We start from the raw sequence: 17,682 nt of genomic DNA, 5'->3' as shown, positions 1-17,682 counted from the left end.
TCACTGTCAGGCAACTGTATGCCTTCATGAGGTTTCTAAAGCCTGACAAACACCTTGAGATAACAGGGCTGTGTGGTATGTTTAGTGCGGTCTTTTGCTCTGCAATCTGTTCAGAAGTCAATCAAAGCCAGTCTGCTTAAACATGTTCAATACCTACAATCAGAATTCCTGTTGTGTGGGGAAGGAACAGAGGAAGGCAGAGAAGGCATGAGCAGGGCCAAGCAAGGAGGACACGCAACAAACAAAGCCACAGCAACACTAATAAACATGTATTTGCTCAGACAATAAGAACATAAAATATATATTTTTAAATACTCATCCTTGTATTTAGGTTATATTTAAAGGTCCTATGCTTATGGAAACCTTTTTTTCTTTATAAAAATAAGACAGGACAAATGCAAATACTACACTCTGCTCATGTAGACTGTATTGCATTTCCATGTATCATTAGCTACATCTATGAACAAAAGGGGGTTAAAATAAATGTTTGATCCATATTTTTCTGTTTGTCCTCCAGAGTCCTATGGATAAACCGTTTTATAGGAAGTTAAAATGTATTTTGTTATGTGTTTTCTCTGAACATCCACTGCAATTGCACAACCAGACAAGCAGACTAATAGTCAGCTGATTGTGCTGGAAAAAGTAGGCCTGCACCGGCATGGAATTGGGTTGCAGATTTGCAAGGCAAAAAGACTCTGTGGGTCCACTGATGGTGTGATTGTACGTGTTGGCAGCTTTGAGCTAAACAATATGCAGCTGGTCAGCAGAAAGACGCTCACAGTCAGACTGGAACAAGTCCTGCAGGGTGGAAGGGACATGGTGAATTTTTAGCCCAAGATGCCAACTACACCGCTTCAAGCACCCATGAGTAACAAACTGATGACATCACTGCATACTGGGATAACTAAGAGACGCTGAAAGTCAAAGACAACTCCCCCAAAACTCAGCTTAAAGAACATGACTGATCAAACATGACTAACATTCAAGCTGATGTGTGTTTCGGCTCCACTGGGTCTACATTCAGTTGTCATCTTTGCTACAGAGTGTTTGCAGAGTAAACAGCTGAACATATGCAGAAAGAAGTGGATCAACCAGGAAACTGAACGTTAGTGCAGGAAACACCCATGAAATCCCATCACTACACGTGTTTTATGATTGTCAGAGCTCATCTTGGTCTTAAAACTGGGATCCAAACCCACCTGTACCTTAAACTTTATGATTAATCACAATGCAACTGGGTCTTTGAAATGACCAAAGATCACTCAGTTATCAAAATTAAAACAACACATTTACAAATTCAGCTTTGTGTCAAAATTTAGGAATCCAACAAGAGCCCTTATGATTGAATGGATGACCTTTTGAATTTAGTGTCAGTGTTATTTACTGTACATCAGTGCTACATAAATACTCTTGTCCACAAACTCCTCACAGTATCCTGTGTAGTGCACATTTTGTACAAGGAAAGTTTGGAAAGATTGAAATGCCAGTTGTAGATACCTGAAGATCATTTAATGAAATGCAACACAGCATACTCCATAGCAATGTCTTAAAACCACTGAGTGAGCTAATAGAAATGCAAATGGTCAGTTTTTTAAGACATAAAATATGACCTGTTTCACTGGTGACTTTCAAGTAAATGAGATGCTAAAAACATAAAAAAAAAAACCTCCAAATACCCATTTATATAGTTTTATACATTTTAAAGCTGAATATGACAGTTTAAAGAAGGTTTTCATGTGGACAGCTATGTAGGCATTGAAGCTTTTGCTTTAAGGGTACTGGCTGTGTCTGGTCGGGAGTCAGTCCGGTCTTTACAAGTTCCTGTGTTTGCGTGCCCACATGGTGGCTCAGCTCATTTTACAGTTACTGAAGTCTGCTGTTTCTTTGTTGCTTTTATGGCTCCTAAATACACCTTGAATGTACTTATCTTCTAAAATGTACAGTAGCTTAACATCCGTGCTACATCCACAGTCCGTAAGTGAGCGATGTCATAGTCATGTGTCTGCAAATAGTCTTGACTATTTTCACACAGTTATCAAACAACTTATAGAAATTCTTAATCACAGACGAAGGATTACCGGGAGTATTGGGGTCCTTTTTCAAGTAATTTTCTTGATCTTCTTATCATTGACTCAATTCACAACTTCAGACCATTACTGTTTAAAATTTTGTTCAAAAATACAAAGCCAGCTTGAATTGTCTTCAGTTGAAAGTACCTCTTTGCATGAAGAAGGCACCCTCAGAGACTGGCGTTGCTAAATACAACAAGAAGAGACACGTTATTCAAAAATTGTAGCCACTTGCATGTCTTTTTCTCTAAAAACCTGCCAATATGCTGTTTAAATGACACTATCCATGCCTTTGTAGCTCAGACCGGGGCCTTAAAAGATCAAATCCACACCAGTAACTCCAGTACTGAATGTCTTTTTCACCAATTTATAATCCATTTTTCAATCGTTCCTGCATGTAGCAACTAATCCTGTCGCCAAATTGTCATGTATCCCACAATGCATTGGTGCTGGCCTGAGATGTTGCCGTTGTGAGATGAACGGCTGAAGACTAAAACCAGCAATCCACCCATTATCTATGCTGCTTGTCCTGTTTGGGCCCATGGTGCCAATCCCAGTTGTTTATCGGTTATACACCCTGGACTGGCCACCAGTCAATTACAGGGCTGACATACAGATGCAGCTACGAGAAGGTTCATACCCACGGGCAATTTAGAGTCCCTAATTAACCTAACAAGCATGTCTTTGGACAGTGGGAAGAAGCTGTGCGATGACCTATGCATTGCACAGAAAGACCCTGATAGATGGGGAGTTGAACCAGGAACCGTCTTGCTAAGCCCTGCACCACCATGCCGCCCATACTACACCCTAATTTGTCAAATCTCCTTGCAGACATGGGAAAATGCCTTTGGGGCTTTTCCACACTTAATAGATAATACTGTATGACTTGCAATATTCTGCACAGTTGGTTCTTTTAATGACAGCACCTTTTCTAACAATTTGCTGCTAAAGCCACAGGGCTTACAACTCATTTTTACCAGCGGTCTCATGTTTGATTCTGTAATTATATTAGAGCATCTAAATCATCTACCTCTCTTACTTTAGTTGTATATACAGAAGTTCAGTTCAACAAAGCAACAAAAAATTATATTTTTCTGCTTTTGAATCCCCTATAGAACAGTGAAGTTTAATTTAATTCAACATTATAAAGGTAAAATATAGTCAAAAGTACTGAGGCATATCAGAAGAGACACAAGAACTATTCAAACAGGTCAGTAATGAGGATTTTCCCTCAGTCTCTAATCCTCCTGCAGGCTTTGCTGTAACAGCTGATGACTCAGACTGACATCAGAACATCACACTGACCAATCATGTTGTTCCCCTGGAGACTCTCCAAAGTCATAATGAGATCATGGATTCAATCTGAGCATCAAATCACTATCATTCATTCACATATTGGCCTTTGTTGGCTGGCAATAACAGTGCTTTATCTGCTCTCTGCGCCGTTCAATATTTTATATATTGCTCCTGTTTTTTACGATGGGGAAGATCGGAGGACGATTACTGAAGGGCAGAGATATTTCAGCGCCCACAGCTTTGGCTGAGCTCCAATTTTTAAGAGTTTTCCTCAGAGGAAATTGAAACATTTCATCTTGGAGAAACAGGTGCAATAAAATAGAGATTGCTGTGGAGTGTACCCTAAATGTTGAGGGGATTGAAATCGGGGGGAAACCCGTGAAAGTGGCAGTCAGAGCTACTTGTGAATGATTGCTGAGAGGGAAAATTTTTCTCCAGGAAGATAAGTCTGAAAATAATTCTTCCTGTAGAAAAAAAAAGACTGTGGGGAAATGGATTTTACTTATTGAGACTTTTGAGTTATTGTTGGTACAACTACTTAAAACAATGACTCATACTTGTGAGGTGAACTTAATGTATATTTTTTTATTGTAAGAATCTTCTAACACTTAATTTTGGATATGAACTGTTTTCTTTAACAGATAAAGGAAAATAAATCCTAACTTTTAAAGCAGACCCGAAAAGGGCTTGGACAGCAAATTAACTCTTATAGATCATTTAAACTGCTTTAGTAAATCTTAACAAGATCAGAGTAGCTAAATCTACAACTCAAACACAATGTTGTTGGTCACTGAATATGACAAAATGCCTATTAAGAAAAAGTCAAAAGAAATAAAATATTTAAAGTAACATTTCTTAGCATTTGTCTGCTTTCTCACTAAGATTCGTGTAAGTAACTGCACCCCTCCAGGAAATAATCAGGCATAAAACTCCCCTAGTAACACCAATTTGTATCGTCTTTGTTTAATCTGCACACAAATCAAAGTTCATTTACAAGCAGTGCTGTAGGAAAAATTATTTTCAAACCTTGATTGGAGCTATGCTCCCTGATTTTCAGTTTCAAGCCTTTAAGCAAAGATAATATATAAGCTAGCCCTTCACTCTAGCTCATACACGAACATGGACGTACCCTCAGTGACATCACTCATTGGCTTAAAAAGTCCTGTTGTAGTAGTTTCAATACTGAGACGTCAATGCTGACTGCATTTTAAAATAGTTGAAATAGTTTTCCCCACACAATATGTAAGCTATTTAGATTGGAAAAGTTTTCTGCTGTCAAGATGCACTTTGTCAAAAAGGACATTGGATTTAGAAGCCTCCTGGGAACTCCTGAGGAACTGCAGTTCTTTGCACTTCTGGACAGGCGACATTTTATATTAGGGATGCACAAACACCGATTTTTTCCCCCCAATATCTAATTTTCCACTTTCTATGAATTTTCGCAGTGAAGTCAAATGAAAACACAACAGACTCAGAGTGAAAGGGTCTGAGTGTGTGATGTAATTTCGGTAAATGGATGCGAAAAAAAAACAAAACAAAACAAAAAAACACCAAAAAATAACAGACCTTTAATCTAATCTAGGAAATGCTGCATGTGTTTAAATCTAAAATAATGTACTCATTGTGTCTTGGGAAAACATAAGATAAGGAACTTAAGAGATAATTTAAATTAAATCACAACTGCAATATTGGGAAAAAATATTGCAATATGATTATTTTCCCCAAACCATTTATCCCTACTTTAAACTGAACATTACGACTTTGAATCACATTACAACAGGTGGCGTCTGTTATATTTTGACCTCTGAAGAGATCACAGTGCAGCATCATCACATGAAACATGTGAGCATGTCTAAATAGTTGGTCTTTTTTAACAGTTTCATTGACAAATTAGCCTTGCATAATTAACAGGAGTTTCAACAGTGCTGCTGCTGGAAACTGACACACTCTGAAGGCATTTATTATAAATATTAAAATTTCAGGGCATATTTTTTATAAGCAATATTGTGGCTATTTTAAATACTCTATGATTCAATATTCTACAACAGCACTTATTTGTACTGTATATAAACTTTTTTAATTGCAAAGAATACCAAGTCTTTATTGTGCTGGAATTGATCTGCCCCTCTTATTGTGACACTGTTCAAGAAACAGACATCACAAGTCAAACATCTGTTATTACGATATCGCAGATGCATTCTTTTTTGGCTACAGACATTCTGCAACAAAACATAGTATTTTTTATTGCATGAAAATCACATGCAAAATGTATTTTTTTTTTACAGCTTGGTACATCTGTACATGTGGCAAAGATGTACAGCTTATATATGGGCTGTAATTATCAGCAAAGATTTTATCTGCTGATCCTGATATTATACCAATACCATTGTGCATCCCTACTTTTAACACCAACTTTATTTCAACTGGTAGATAAAAAGATGGCACTGTTCTTTTAATTCTAATATTACCAAAGAAAAAAAACATATTTGCTAAACAGGCAGTAAGTATTATTAACCCAGAGTACTTGTCTCTAAATAGAGCGAGGTACTAACCAAGACTAAACCCTTTCCACATTCATATTTTCACAAAGCCACAAAATAAAAGCACCCTTCAGTTTGCTCAGCTTTGTCTGGCAGTAGGACGTGTGGGTTTAGTTTTAGTCTCATACATATCCTTGCCAGTTGTTCCACAATTATCCTGTGCTTGTGATTTGATCTGTGACTTTCAAACCACCTCAAGACACAAAAACACACCACCATCTTCTTCCTCCCTCGGTGCCACACATCTGATACCAGTTGTTCTTGTGTCCTCAGAAGGTTGAAATCTATCCAACCATTTTTGCATTATCTGTGGGTTTGAGTTGCTGGTCTAAACACTGTACATACCAATGCTATAAAGCTAAATACAGGTAGATGAGCTGAAAGACAAAAACAAAAAGCTTGAATAACAGCACCGGCCTTCTAGATGACAGAAATCCATCTTGTGTTTTGTGCTGACAGTAACTGAATAGATCGCTGCAGATCGCTGTCACCTAAGGTGAACATATGAAAATCTCTCTGGAGGATTCAGTCGACGTTTCAACAATGGATTCAGGTCTTTGACCTACGAAACTCTGCTAGTGCAAAATACTTGGGTCACCTGATAGGTTTGGTTTATGTAAGCTGTGCACTATAATATAGGCCTACAGTCAGAATTTATATCTCACCAGCAAATATGTGTGTTTGTGTGCGTAGAGGGATGGATCATGTTTCTGTGGGTGACATGGGAGAGGTGTGGTGAAGAAAAAGCAGGCTAACAGGTTTAACATTCATCCAACAGGCTGCTGTTTATGCTTCTTGTTTTTTCTCCCCATTTCATCTACAGCAGGGGTGTCTAAACTTTTTTTCACTGGGGGCCACACACAGAAATATATAAGGATGGTGGGGCCACTTTCATCTACTTGACCTTGATATTAGAGTAAGTAAACCCAATCTAATGTAGGTTAAGAAAAGCTGAGTGATTGGGGATGCTTAAATGGCTAGTTGATGGCTGACAAGGCAAATGGCCAATCATTTTAAGAATTTTGGGAGGACCAATCAGATTTCAGGGGGCCTTGGTTGGCTCTGGCTCCGCCCCTGGAACATCATTGGTGCTGCTTTTTACTGCTGTAATCCATTAGGGTGGTATAAACCAAGCTATCGTTATTATTTTGGTTGCCAATATGTTTACTATTTATAGTGTTGTCTCAATTTAGTCCTGAAAAAAAAATACTGCATAAAAGTTTTTTTCAAAATGTTAGTTTACAGTGTTAGCATGGTAGCACTGCTGAAACTAAGAGGAATAATACAGTCTAAAACAAGATTCATGCTCTAATATGGGCCATATTTTATTTAATTTAAGGAATTTTTGGGAGGCCAGTCAAAAATGACCCATTTGACCTTAACTTTGACCTTTTGAAAAGAAAAAAACAAACTAAAGAGTAAAAACACTGAGACAATGAAGATGGAAAAATAGTGGGAATTTCCATTGGTGTGCTAAGAAGGGAAACTAGCCGTCATGTTTGACCCAGCCTACAACGTCTTTAAAAGTATTCCCCCGTTGAATGTTTTTCCCTTTTATTCATTTTATAAATCAACCATGGTCAGTAAAATTTGGGGTTTTGACAAATCCTTTCATTTTCTTCATTACAAAAACACCTTAAATATCAAAGTGAATACAGATTTCTACAAACTAATGTCAATTGAGTTAAAAAAAAACATATAATTCAAAATAAGTGACTGCAGAAATATTCAACCTAGTATTTAGTAGCTGCACGTTTGGCTGCAATCACAGCACTGAGTCTGTGTGCATATCCTTGTGCTTGAGTAGCATGTTCTACAACAAAATGGTAAAATTAAATTTTCCTCTTGAGGAATTCATAAAGAATATCTTCTTCTTCTCATTTTTTATAGCTGTTGTCTAAAAGCCTGTGTAGACTTCTGAAGTAAGCACCAGAATGTGAGTTGATGATTTTTAGTTTTCTTATTTGGTTTTGTCATGGTGAAATTAACAGATTAACTGTGACTGAAATGTCAACAGCCCACTAAGACATGCAGGAGGATGTTTTAACTCTAACCAGATTCCTCCCAGTAAAAAGCACAAACACAACGTCAACAATCATCCAGTCATTATGCAGCATATACAATGAAAATGGATTAATTCCAGTGTTTTTAAGCAAAATCGCCCAGTGTTTTTCATACACATTTAGGTTGAGCTATAATAGCCTTAGTGAGGCCATTTAACTGGCATCCTTGTCTGAGAAAATTGACAAAACTGTCCAACTCCACTATGATAGTTAGGGATATGCCTGTGAATCACTACCAGATCTTTTCTGATCGCCCTTTTACTTCACATAATAAAAAATCAGCAGTTTTCCATCCATGCATGTTTTTTTTCCTCCAGCTGACACATCAGAAACTGTGCCTTATCCGTCCAAAAACACATCGTTACCACGCTGTATCGATACTTTTGTTTTCCTCCTGGTGTTCTGAACATATCATGTTGCTCAGCTTCTGTTTCAAATCCATGGGAATTCATCAAACACACAGGCCAGTTTGAGTCTGACTGAGGTAAATACATGCATCAGTAATTTGGTCTAACACATAAACACGTCTTCTAACTCCATGGTAGCATAGTGGGGGTGTATGAAGAGTGTTGATTGGATGTTATTTGTGGTTTTTTATTACATTCTCTTATTCAAAAAGATGAATATTTCAGAGTTTCTTTTTAATTTGGGCTGTTGTTCAGAAAAACAAGCAACCTGATCAGTAACGGACATGTCCTGTGCAAATCTACAATAAAATGAGTGAAAATGATTTGCTATATACAATCTGAAGAGAACATCAATCATTGGCTGCATGTATTAAAAGAAAGAAAAACCAGAGATATTTTCACACGCTTTTACTTAGTTGCTTTTCTGTCATCTTACAAATTAAGTAACATTTAAATTGTGCTGATGTTATTTAGTGCTTTGAATGGCTTTAGTAGGATTTATGACATGCAAAGAAGGTTCCTTTGACTTACTTTACTATTCCTGCAGTCTCCTTACATCAACTGTTTCCTCAGCAATGATGTGCACATTATAACATCAAATGTATACAAAGGAAAAAATGTTTAGAGTGACTATCAAAAAAATCAAGCTAGGATTAAAATGTTTAATTATTTACAACATACAGCCATGTTTTTGTGATGTTTTATCTTTTCTGTGAGGTGAATTAAACAATATTGGCAATAAAAAGAACTACAGAGCTAAACATGCCCATGTAAACACATTAACCCTTTATACTCTGCAGTACAATGAGTTCACCAGTGCCTACATTATTTTTGTGTTACTTTAATTAATCAGAGTACTATAAAGTTGTCATTGAAGTTGTAATGACCAAATTTATCTATTTATTTGTGTAAATCAGCAACCAGGGAATTCACAGAGGGTTTGGAATCAAGTCACATCCTGTATACAGTAAACTGAAACAGGGCAGGGTCTTTTATTTAATTTTGTTTAACAAATACAAATCACCTGTGGCTTCCAAAAATTAGTTAGTTTTTTGTGATTGAGTACAAATTTCCCCTTATATATATATGTTCCTTGAAAAGGGTCATTTATGCCCAATCCCCGTGCAACCTGGCAGAGCTTGAGCAGTTTTGAAAAGAAGAATGGAGTAAAATTGCAGTGTCCAGTTGTGCAAGCCTGACTGAAACCTATCCACACAGACTCAGTGCTGTGATTGCAGCCAAAGGTGCATCTACTACATACTCAGGTTAATATTTCAGCTTTACTTATTTCAAATGACAATTTTTTTTAATTCGATTGACATGTCTTTGTAGAAATCTGTTTCCACTCAGACATTAGTTTTTATTTAAAAAAAAAAAAGCCAAATTATATTGATCATGATTGATTTATAAAATCAATAAAAGGGTAAAACATCCAAGGGGTAAATATTTTTTATGGGCACTGCAATGACCTTTTCAGCAGAATCCTATAAAAACCTCCTGTGGCCATATTTAATCTGCCAGCACATTCTCAAGGTAATGTAACAATGTCATCAGCATATAACATACAATGGAAGAAAGAATACCTCACTTTCCAGATGCATATGAAATAGAAAGCCGCCACTATTATGGCCTTAGTTTTAGTTGAATTAGACAAAAAAAAAAAAAAAAATGCAGAAGATGTTGCCAAACTGCATTTACCCGAAAGCTGTCGACACACATTTTAGATTAATTAAAGGAATGCAATGATATCATCAGTATATAACAAATAATGAAGGTAGGACTTCAGACTTAGCTTATGTATGAGAAAGAAAACTGCAGTTATTATAGCTTTAGTTTTAGATGGATTAGACTGAATAATACAAAAGAAGCTCTATCACTGCCATCTTGCATTTGTCTGAATGTTGTCAAGATGTATTTTACAGCAAATAAGGAAATGTAATGATGTTATCGGCATAAAAACATGATGGAAGAAAGACAAAAGGATTAACTTAAAGAGAGCTTCTTCTAATGAAATGTTTATTTTAGATGGATCAGATCATATCATGCAAAAATGTTCCCCAACTGCCATATGGCAACGGCCTGAGCATTGTCAACCCATGTTTTATTTCAAACTGATTAATGCAGAAGCACGCAAAGAAGGATCTTTTTTTTTTAGTCATAAAGGAATTGATGTGATTTTCTTGTAGTCATCAGAGTACGATTTGAGTCTCTGCATTTGTCTCCTGAAAGAGAAAAGCAGCTCTCAATAAGGCAGTTGATTTCAGTCTCTTATCAGCTTTGAGGCTTTTAAAACCAGCTGTAATGTCAATACGTGACTGTTGGGTAAAAAACACCTCCCCTTCATCTAAGCTTTAAATAACCTGCACCTGCAGTAGATGAGATGACCTCCCACACCTCATAACTCTACACATAAAGTAGTTTGAGCTACTCATCTGATTATTGTGTACGCTATTCATTCACAGCACACACAAAGAGGCACTGAAATACTATTCATCATAATGCTTTTTCAGGTCAGATCACTTTAAAAAATTTTTTTTTTTTTGGTTTTTTTCATTTTGGATTTGAATGTTTGCCCCACGCATCCTTGATGTCCTGATCTTATGATTCTGATTTGAATACATCAGGTGTGTTATGGCCAGTGTAGAAAATCTTTTTATTTCTACTTTGACTTTTATTGATCAGCTGGTCCAGTAAAACATCATATGATACCACAAAGCCCACGTGTCAGTTAGTGTGTATTAATATGATGTGTGTCTAAACATCCCTCTAAGATGTCCTTGGGTTACAGTCTGATACAAACAAGCCCTCTTTCCTCTCTTTCACCCGGCAGCCCACACTTATCAATACGCTCCCCTCCTCGCTCGCCTGCTTACAGAGCAAACAGACCTGCTGCTGTTTTCCTCCCATGATCCTCCTGACCCTTGAGGTCTGCATTGCACTTTAGCAGGTAAACAAGAGCCTGAAGGGTGCACTTTAAATGATGGGCAGGGAAAAAGGAAGGTAAAATAGCTCTTCATGTTGGTCTTTGTCAGATGATTATTACATAAACAAACATGTTTTTATTTATCCTTGCATAGAGTTTCAATTTTTAAGTCTTTGAATCAAACAAATACTATTCCTTTACAAGAAAAGCCTTGAGGTTCTCAGAAATAAGGTGGACCTTAAATGAGTCTAGCTCCTTTAGGGCCCACAATTCACATTTCAACTTACAAATTTATTGTTTCTCCAAGCAAAGGTAGAGATATCATGTTTTTAAAAATACTACAGCAAATTTCACATCAATAGACTCCTACTTTGTCTTTTACTTGTAATAGACAAAGTATTTTTTATTTCATCATCACAATTCTATTTCAGGGCAGATGCAGGTGAAGTTTCTCCCGCTTTACAGTAAATAAATACATATTTTTTGTAAAATGTTCACTACAGTTTGTTAATATAAATAAATAATATAAATCTGCACATTGACAGGCTGGTACTAGAAATAATCATGCTTGTTTAAGCACTTAAAAAGAGTATTTAGAGTCACAATGATTGGTAATAGTGTTAATTTTGATGCATCATTATCTTTCTACAGTGTTGGATTAAAAAAAAGAAAAGAAAAGAAAAACCTCACACTGGAAGTCCTACGGACAAAATCTCCACTTCCTGAAAATCTGCTGTAAAAAAAAAAAAAAAGTAAAAATTATTTTTCCCATTAAAGTAAATCTTTTAAAAACTACTTCAGCCTGAAACATACCTGTCAAATATTATTTACATTTTTGGGATTTTTACCATTTAAAGGCCAGTGTGTTTACATAATCAGACAAAATCACAACAACTCAATAAAACACACATTTATTTTTTACACTCACACACCATTATCTGAGAACTATGGCGACACACACTTATCATTTCAGAAGCCTTCTTGCAGAAAACAGTATAGAGTGTGAAATTTTGCAGCATGCTTTGAATGGGAAAAAGTAGCGCCATCTGCTGGACAAATATAAAAACTGAAAGCTAATAGTCCAATATGAAATCTTGACGTAAAGGAATGCTTTAGTTTACGTCAAGATGAATGTCTGGATCATAAATGTTTTTTTCAGTGGTTTTCAATTGGACATTTTTTGTCTTCAGGAACAAATGTGTTGGTTTTTGTGTAGCTTAGTTATTCTAGTTCTAGAAATTTTTAAAAATGAATATCCTCTGGCAAATTTGAGCTTTATTTGTTCAGCACAGCCAAATGGCTTGAAAATAAAAAAAACTAAATGGCACATAATGTCCCTAGGATCTTTTAAGGGTTAAGTATTCATATTTTTACTTGGTACCATTAAGCACTGAAATGTACTGGGTCTGGAAAAATAAGGTATTGTTGCATCCCTAATGTTTACTCTGTTAACATCGTGCTGTTACCAACCTCATCAATAGACGCTTAATGCAATAGAGAGGGTGTTTTTTCCCTAAAGAACTGCGTATTTGCAGTGTTTGGCCTACAACATAACAAGTGAACAGTAAAACTGTACTTTTTCACTTATTTACAAAGTTTTAGTACACACACTTTGTTGAACAGCTTTAACAAAGCTGCAGCCGGTTTGGCTCAGCAACACCGACAAATAACACCAGATAAACCATAATTTCTAACTGCAAAGTAGGGCTGAACAATTTGCAAAAATAATCTAATTGCGATTTGTTTTTCCCCAGCATTGTGATTTGATTATTATTAGGTTCCTCATCTCGTCTACTTTTCAACAAATTTAAGCAATAAATCATTCTATAATACAACCTACATTTAATCAGGAACACTCTCATCATGCATTTAAGAATTTTACAGCAAAATGGATCCACTACAGTTTTACTTGGCGGTGAAAGCTCTGCTCAAAAGATGCTCGCTGGGTTAGTCAAGCAGCATGCTTTGACTTTTCAGGGAGTGTTTAACTAGATGCCCCCATATGGATAGATACATTTATGACAATGTGCATTACAAACAATGAAATGATTCAGAATCAACATTCATAGTAGCATGAATCTGAATAGGAGGGAGCAGCAAGCTTTAAGCTATAAAGGAGGAGGCTGGGGTGGAGGAGGTGAAGCTTTGCCAGCAGCATTAATGCAAGCAGCGATTAATGAGAAGTATATCATATTTAAATGGACTGCTGTGTTGACAGGAAGAGCTGTGATTGGCTGGGGGAGCTGGGAGGTGATAATTGGTGTCAGCTTACTATCAGCCAATTGTTGCTAGGGGTATGACGTGAACGAGCGCTAAGCTTCATCAATACTAGAATGAACTAGGGCAGAAGGATTGAAAAAATATATACAATTACAATTATTGTTGCTCATACTGCAAATTTGATATCAACTGCTTGGGTATTTTTGTTTTTATGTCACTTGTTTTAATTAAGAAAAACGTACATAAAACACAAAAAGGACAATATTTGTGAGCCATTTTTAAAAAAATGCCACTTGAATGTTTGCAAAATATGCATAAAAGCTCTGCAGCTGCAAAAAGAAAATGTATTAAAATGGTATTTTGACATAAGTCAAGTTGAAGCAATATTGCAACATCTGCAATTTGTAAATTGCAGCATGCCATACTGCAGTTTAATCTCATTTGTGATTAATTTCCCAGCCCTACTGCGGAGTGACACATCTCTTGTATTATCTGTTTGATAAGAGCATGGAGAAGAGCTTTAAAGAGAGCTTACTTTAATCAGAGATTGTGGTGTAGGTGTTTCATCACATCCAAATATGTTTCACTCTGGTTGCCTTTCAATAAAGTCCATTTGCTTCCCAGCTCTGAGAGCATGTTATACAGGGGAGGAGGACGCACAGGGAGGGGGGCAAAATGGAGCGAAAGGCGCAACAATTTTGGAGACAATTTGTACATATTTCTGATTGTGTTATGGCTCCAGTTTTAAACCAGTAAATCCAAGAAGCCTTCCAAGAGGTCTCGAGGACAATTGGAGCAACGACGTGGCATGCAAATCAAGACAGACGGACAGACACACAGAAACACAGCCAATTGCAGTAGTAAGATTGCTCTGCACCTGAACACACTTGAGTGTGAGGATGTATGCAGTCTGATATGCAAGGTAGGTCTTGCACCTATTGCCCATCTTGCAACCATACTATCAATGCAAGCCCACTTGTATATACTAGAAAAAAACCTAGGAAGAGCTTGTTTATGTTTAAATCATACCTTTTAATAGTTTCTTCAGTTTTACCTGTTTTTGTATTTAATGTTAAATTCCTGTACATTGAAAGCAGAACTAACCCAGGTCAAATGCCTTGCTGCGTAAACACACTTAGCCACTAAAGCTGATTCTGATATTATTCTTCTTTGTTATGTTTTGATACTTTAGGTGGAACTGTTGGCTGCATTGCTCAACACTGCCACCCCCAAGATTGACTGTGGTATTGCTACATTTGGTCCGTATCCATTAGCTTTGAGAAAATGGAGGAAAAATGGATAAAATGAACAGAACACAGAACGGTCCGTATGCGTGTTCAACATAGAGCATAAATGCACCCTAACCAGACATTAAATAGTTTATGGGATCATTACTTTTTGCTTTAGGATTACCCAGAGTCTGTTCATGAGCCACTACACTTTTCTATGTGTCAAAAGTTTCTCTGCTGCTCAGGACAACACATCCTTTAAATATACAATAACTTTTTTCCCAGTCTATTATGTCAACAGCAGAATTTGTTTAGCTGCATTCTCATGTTTACATCCTGTTCAAGTCGAGTCATGTAGCCCGCCTGCAAAGCAAACTTGCCCCACAGCAAACATGATTTGCATGTATTTAAAATGGTTGTTTTGTCTAATGGGCATAGCTTTTCTTTAAAGTGGGCTTAGCAAACCGCTGCTTAGCATCCTGTGTAAATTGCCTGTCATGATGATGGTTAACCTGCCTGTAGCTTAAAAAAGCACGTAAGAAATTCATCATGGAGGTTTAAGAGACACATTGATGTATGTTACTCTAGCTGCTTTAACATGACAAACATGACAGGTTTGAGCTGAGGGATAAAGTTTTAGGTAACAACAGGTTCACTGAGTCTACTTGTTAGACGTGCAAACATAGCTCAAGGCCGAGTACATGAGTTCTGGTTATCTGATTCAAGACCACTCCTCCTCCGGCTCCTCTTCATCCCAACAAAGAACAAATGTCCCCAATATCAGCCCCTTAGCTCACTCATTAACTTTACCTACCCATGTGTGATACATTCAGGATGAGGAGTTTTTGTTTGACATATTAACACATAACTAATGACATTCAGTTCTGGGTTTACACAGAAATCAAGTGTATATTCCACTTTAGCTTAAAACTCAACATAATATTATAAGGCGACTATTATATGTTTTTTTAGTCATTTTTGAGCATAGAAAATTCAAATATGTTCACTTATAAGACTGTGAACGTTCTGATTTGTCTTTTATCCATGTCATATTCTGGTAATTGGATTCCTGATTTAAGATTGGTAATAATGACAGGATTTTTTCTCAGTTATAAGAAACTGTAAGCCAAAAACAAGACTGATTGAAAATACATCAAAACAATGAAAAGGCCCTTTACATAATTGTAAAACTGATGTATATATATATAAATGAATATAAAGATGTAAGATTAAATGTAGAAAACAATTTGTAATATTCAAAACAACTACTTTTAAAAATGCTTTTTTTGTATTTTGTTTGCATTGTTTTTTCTTTTAAAGTGATTTAAGCAATTTTTTTACATACTTGTTTCAAATGTTTTTATTGAATGAAGTAAACTTTAACAAATCCTATAATTAGGGATGCACAATATAGCCTAGGATATTTGCCAATAGCCGATATTTAGAAATAGCTAGTTTTAGCCACACCAACATCAAAACTGATATTCAAATGTAGTTCAGACCTAAAACTTCAGTCCTTAAAACACACAATTTAAAGTTTGTGGATAAAGAAATTAACAAACTGCAGTCTTTAAAACATATTTTAAAGTGAAAGTAATATATATGTCATTATATATTTCTCTTTTTAAGCTAATATATGCTGATACTGATGTCGTACCGATAATATCGATGCAGCCCTACCGACAATGTAACAGCAAAGATGCAAAGATACCTTCACCAGTATCTGAAAGTGTAACAAGTGCCTTACATTTTAGCCTGGCTACTCATATTTCAGCCTATCTTTTAATACCACTAAATTTTCTGTGGGGCCACTAACACATGCTTTATTTTTATAATAAGGCTATGATCATATTCTGCACTTTATTCAAAAGTTTGTGGAGTATATGGCTTATATTACTAGCATAGTTTGTTTATCAAAGCGAGTAGCCGCCATATGGCTGACATCACTACTGAACATCCACCTGCTGTTGTGATAACCGTCGAACCCGCGTTAACAAAGGTCAAATAATGCATCATATACACTTGTAGCGTCATTAAAAGTTACTTTTAACAGTACTTTTCATTCAAACAATTTGCAAAGACACGCAAAAGTGAAAAAATACATATTCTTTTAACCTACCTGTTGCGTTACGCGAAGGTGTGGCACTTTGCCCTAGGTATCAAAAAAGCACGGATAACTTCAGTTGTCATTTAAGATGTTCACTTCCGGTCCTTTAGTGAGCAAAACTTTAAACCACAGGTGAAAAATAAAAGCGTCCTTCCACGTCTACAGTTTGATATGAGTTCCTTTCTTCGGTTTGAGTTGTTGTGGTGAATCGCTGAGAAGAATCCCCCCCTCCTCGGTGACTCCACAGTCCCATGTCTCCTGTTTGAACAGCCGACTGCTGATGGTTAGTTACTGTGGGAGTCCGGGAGACCGTTGTCAAGATAACGCGGTGAAGCGGAAATGTTTCCGGTCGTTACTTCAAAATAAAACCAAATTAGCTAAAGCTGTTCAAAACGTGCTCCTCTGAGGTTTGAAAACATGTTCACTACGGCAAAGTAGATAAAGCATATTAAATATTAATGAAATTTAAAAAATCTTAAAGTTAATTTCTTTCTAACCAACAAGGCTACTTATTTAAAAAACTTTCAATGGCCAGAGCACATTTGATATAGATTAAATAAATCAATAGAAAGCATGATAATGCTTAGATAGGACTTTTCTTGAGGAATTTTTTCCAGATTAAAAAAAGAGGCAAAAAAAATACTTTTGTTCTCAGCTGGATAGGCGTTTGTCCTCTCAATTCCTTGACTGTTGTCTGTGGGTGAAATGCTTCTTGGTGTACTGCATAAATTCAATGGTAACACCACAAAAAACTGGAAAACTGAAGTAAGGCTGGGTGAAAGCATAATGATCAGGCCAAAAAAATGTATTTCAAGCTCAAAAAGGCTG

At 36.4% G+C, this 17,682-nt stretch overlaps 1 protein-coding gene across 1 annotated transcript in view; it reads right to left on the bottom strand.

Moving 5' to 3' along the window:
- Positions 1-17,095, bottom strand: part of zgc:194930 (uncharacterized protein LOC557813 homolog) — a 28,947-nt gene extending 11,852 nt beyond the window's left edge. Inside the window, exon 1 of the mRNA XM_041779899.1 lies at positions 16,867-17,095. The gene's annotated coding sequence lies outside the window, so the exon portion shown is untranslated. The remainder of the gene's footprint in view (positions 1-16,866) is intronic.
- Between the last annotated feature and the right edge of the window lie 587 nt (positions 17,096-17,682).

The sequence above is a fragment of the Cheilinus undulatus genome, linkage group 22 (genome assembly GCF_018320785.1).
Source record: "Cheilinus undulatus linkage group 22, ASM1832078v1, whole genome shotgun sequence".
Classification (NCBI taxonomy): Eukaryota; Metazoa; Chordata; class Actinopteri; order Labriformes; family Labridae; genus Cheilinus; species Cheilinus undulatus.
This window is presented reverse-complemented; position numbering and strand designations above follow the sequence as displayed.